This window comes from Schistocerca americana, unplaced genomic scaffold (assembly GCF_021461395.2).
Source record: "Schistocerca americana isolate TAMUIC-IGC-003095 unplaced genomic scaffold, iqSchAmer2.1 HiC_scaffold_666, whole genome shotgun sequence".
Lineage (NCBI taxonomy): Eukaryota > Metazoa > Arthropoda > Insecta > Orthoptera > Acrididae > Schistocerca > Schistocerca americana.
The window spans coordinates 37,501-42,500 of NW_025726419.1; the positions used below are offsets into that span (position 1 = coordinate 37,501).

General features: G+C 51.7%; 1 non-coding gene across 1 annotated transcript in view; it reads left to right on the plus strand.

The window, feature by feature from the left end:
- The first annotated feature begins 4,339 nt into the window (after window positions 1-4,339).
- LOC124588927 overlaps window positions 4,340-5,000 on the plus strand; it is a 1,910-nt gene continuing 1,249 nt past the window's right edge. Inside the window, exon 1 of the ribosomal RNA XR_006975847.1 lies at window positions 4,340-5,000. This exon is cut by the window's right edge and continues 1,249 nt beyond it. This is a non-coding gene — a ribosomal RNA (small subunit ribosomal RNA).

The window sequence follows — 5,000 nt, forward strand, 5'->3', positions numbered from 1 at the left end:
ACAGAATATCCCACCCTTCCGACAACCACCATTGCTCAGCTAAGCCACCAACACCCACACATGTCCTACACAGGGGTGCACCCAACATCACAATACTGCCTCCTGTCACACCACACAAACAATGGCACGAATGAAAGACACAGGTCTGCCACAAGCATGGAATCAGAGCGCCGCCTGTTATGAGCCAAAGGTGCACCCTGACGTGGCAAATCAGATGATGCCGCAGTCATTTACTTACGATAATCACAATCAACAAACCAGCCCCCCCCCCCCCCCCGAAAACACCTTTCCTTACAACAATGTGTGCCTTAACCTAACCCGTATTGTGCCTTAACCTAACCCGTATTGTGCCTTAACCTAACCCGTATTGTGCCTTAACCTAACCCATATTGCGCCTTAACCTAACCCATATTGCGCCTTAACCTAACCCATATTGCGCCTTAACCTAACCCATATTGCGCCTTAACCTAACCCATATTGCGCCTTAACCTAACCCATATTGTGCCTTAACCTAACCTATATTGTACCTTAACCTAACCCATATTGTACCTTAACCTAACCCATATTGTACCTTAACCTAACCTATATTGTACCTTAACCTAACCTATATTGTACCTTAACCTAACCTATATTGGGCCTTAACCTAACCTATATTGGGCCTTAACCTAACCTATATTGGGCCTTAACCTAACCTATATTGGGCCTTAACCTAACCTATATTGGGCCTTAACGTAACCCACGTTGCGCCTTAACCTAACCTATATTGTACCTTAACCTAACCCATATTGTACCTTAACCTAACCCATATTGTACCTTAACCTAACCTATATTGGGCCTTAACCTAACCTATATTGGGCCTTAACCTAACCTATATTGGGCCTTAACCTAACCTATATTGGGCCTTAACGTAACCCACGTTGCGCCTTAACGTAACCCACGTTGCGCCTTAACGTAACCCACGTTGCGCCTTAACGTAACCCACGTTGCGCCTTAACGTAACCCACGTTGCGCCTTAACCTAACCCATATTGCGCCTTAACCTAACCCATATTGCGCCTTAACCTAACCCATATTGCGCCTTAACCTAACCCATATTGTACCTTAACCTAACCTATATTGTACCTTAACCTAACCTATATTGTACCTTAACCTAACCTATATTGGGCCTTAACCTAACCTATATTGGGCCTTAACCTAACCTATATTGGGCCTTAACCTAACCTATATTGGGCCTTAACCTAACCTATATTGGGCCTTAACGTAACCCACGTTGCGCCTTAACGTAACCCACGTTGCGCCTTAACGTAACCCACGTTGCGCCTTAACGTAACCCACGTTGCGCCTTAACGTAACCCACGTTGCGCCTTAACGTAACCCACGTTGCGCCTTAACCTAACCCATATTGCGCCTTAACCTAACCCATATTGCGCCTTACCCTAACCCATATTGCGCCTTAACCTAACCCATATTGTGCCTTAACCTAACCTATATTGTACCTTAACCTAACCCATATTGTACCTTAACCTAACCTATATTGTACCTTAACCTAACCTATATTGTACCTTAACCTAACCTATATTGTACCTTAACCTAACCCATATTGCGCCTTAACCTAACCCATATTGCGCCTTAACCTAACCCATATTGCGCCTTAACCTAACCCATATTGCGCCTTAACCTAACCCATATTGCGCCTTAACCTAACCCATATTGCGCCTTAACCTAACCCATATTGCGCCTTAACCTAACCCATATTGCGCCTTAACCTAACCCATATTGCGCCTTAACCTAACCCATATTGTACCTTAACCTAACCCATATTGTACCTTAACCTAACCTATATTGTACCTTAACCTAACCTATATTGTACCTTAACCTAACCTATATTGTACCTTAACCTAACCTATATTGGGCCTTAACCTAACCTATATTGGGCCTTAACCTAACCTATATTGGGCCTTAACCTAACCTATATTGGGCCTTAACGTAACCCACGTTGCGCCTTAACGTAACCCACGTTGCGCCTTAACGTAACCCACGTTGCGCCTTAACGTAACCCACGTTGCGCCTTAACGTAACCCACGTTGCGCCTTAACGTAACCCACGTTGCGCCTTAACGTAACCCACGTTGCGCCTTAACGTAACCCACGTTGCGCCTTAACCCAACACACGTTGCGCCTTAACCCAACACACGTTGGGCCTTAACCCAACACACGTTGGGCCTTAACCCAACACACGTTGGGCCTTAACCCAACACACGTTGGGCCTTAACCCAACACACGTTGGGCCTTAACCCAACACACGTTGGGCCTTAACCCAACACACGTTGGGCCTTAACCCAACACACGTTGGGCCTTAACCCAACACACGTTGGGCCTTAACCCAACACACGTTGGGCCTTAACCCAACACACGTTGGGCCTTAACCCAACACACGTTGGGCCTTAACCCAACACACGTTGGGCCTTAACCCAACACACGTTGGGCCTTAACCCAACACACGTTGGGCCTTAACCCAACACACGTTGGGCCTTAACCCAACACACGTTGGGCCTTAACCCAACACACGTTGGGCCTTAACCCAACACACGTTGGGCCTTAACCCAACACACGTTGGGCCTTAACCCAACACACGTTGGGCCTTAACCTGCTCTGTAATTGTCATACGACGCGTTAAATTAGTGTGGTGTTGCCTAACTGCAACCCCCGCAATATAGTTTGCTACTCGCACTGCCTGGTCCCCAGAGTATCGCTTCATGTTAAACACCTTGCAGCTATACACTGTAATGCGGATGGCAGCAGGACGTACATGCTCAATGCCCTTCGCAGTTGTTCATTGGCATTTGCATGGCGAAGCACAGCCTACGTTGTGGTACGGCGTGTGTCAACTGTCCGCTGATGTTGTACGTCCAAATCACACACTGTACTGCACATTGGTCCTCATGTACTGAATGATACATCGTGGTACATGTGTGACCGTACCACGACTGCGCCAACAACGGCGAACCATACGGTCCAAATATTGTGCACTCAGCTACGTGTCGTCTCCCTATAAGAGCTGGATTGCAGTATGGTATGCCGTGGATGGCGATCAGCATGAGCCGTCTGTTGATGTAGTGGCGCGTGTTGTCAGACGTAGTCGTCTCTTCTCACACACCGTGATAGCATGGTGCACTGCGTTCCACATCTGCGACATGCGACAGAGGCCGGTTGACAGTCGTTCGCGCAATGGACATCGCATACGTACGGGGGCCACCTTCCACGTGTTCGCGAAGCGTGCACATGTTGTTGCGTGTATGTGGGCAGACATAGTGTGTCGTGACACCTGACACAGGCATGCAACAATCGTTGAATTTGCAAATGGCGATGGACGTCTACGTTTGCTGGTGACGTTACGCAAATGAACAACTGGTAAACGGTTGTGGTGCGGTTGTTCTCGCTAGAGGTGAATCAGTGATGGCGACGATCGGTTGAGCTACCAACCGGTTGTTTCAGCGATACCCACCATGCCCACGAACGTGAATGGCATGTGGGTGTGAAGCGATACGCGGCGGTGGCTGGGTGGGACCGTCCCCGGCCGGTGAGGGGGGGCCTCCCGGCGTGCTGGCCGCGCGGTGCGTGGGCGCACGCGCTACAGCCGGCTGGTGGGGGCGGCCAGTGGCAGGCGCGCCGGCCGACGGAGGCGGCAGGCGGCGCAGCTGCGCGCCGGCGCACCCTGCACGCGGCGCCGTGCGGCCAAAGTAGGTCCTCGCGGGCCCGGTGCGAAGCGCGGTGGACATCTGCAGTGTGCTGGTCCGATTGAGGACTGTGTGCGCTGAGGATGCGCCGCCGCCCGGCGCTCGGCGCCGCGACGCCGTCTGCTGCTCGGTCGCCTCTGCGGTTCTCGCAGGTGGTTTGTATCGCAGCTGTGCGGACGTGTTGGCGCGTGCGCTGTGCTGGGAGAGTTCGCTTCGGCACCCAAGTGGGGCTTTTGTCCTTCTGTGGCGCTGGCGTTGGAGCTGCCGGCCACCGTAGGTGGCGCGTGTTGTCTCCCGCCGGCAATGCCACGACAGCACGCTCCCGGGCCTCTGTCGGCAGCGGCAAGCTCAGTTGGGAGCACGGGTGGTCGCACCTAAAGCGTCTACTCGCCAAACTCCGGGCGATTGCGCCTCTCTCGAACCCGACCAAGTACTTAGGACGGCGCTGCGCGCCGCCGGGACCTGAGAGGGTTTCGAGGTGTATTGTGCAGGGGAGCTCAGCCTCCTCCTGTTTGCAGAATAATTGAGCGGACGCTTGCGTGTTCGCGCGGGCCCCCGGGACACACTCCCGGGCGGCCGGCTGCTCAGCTCTAGTTGACGCAGCTCCCTGGTTGATCCTGCCAGTAGTCATATGCTTGTCTCAAAGATTAAGCCATGCATGTCTCAGTACAAGCCGCATTAAGGTGAAACCGCGAATGGCTCATTAAATCAGTTATGGTTCCTTAGATCGTACCCACGTTACTTGGATAACTGTGGTAATTCTAGAGCTAATACATGCAAACAGAGTCCCGACCAGAGATGGAAGGGACGCTTTTATTAGATCAAAACCAATCGGTCGGCTCGTCCGGTCCGTTTGCCTTGGTGACTCTGAATAACTTTGGGCTGATCGCACGGTCCTCGTACCGGCGACGCATCTTTCAAATGTCTGCCTTATCAACTGTCGATGGTAGGTTCTGCGCCTACCATGGTTGTAACGGGTAACGGGGAATCAGGGTTCGATTCCGGAGAGGGAGCCTGAGAAACGGCTACCACATCCAAGGAAGGCAGCAGGCGCGCAAATTACCCACTCCCGGCACGGGGAGGTAGTGACGAAAAATAACGATACGGGACTCATCCGAGGCCCCGTAATCGGAATGAGTACACTTTAAATCCTTTAACGAGTATCTATTGGAGGGCAAGTCTGGTGCCAGCAGCCGCGGTAATTCCAGCTCCAATAGCGTATATTAAAGTTGTTGCGGTTAAAAAGCTCGTAGTTGGATTTGTGT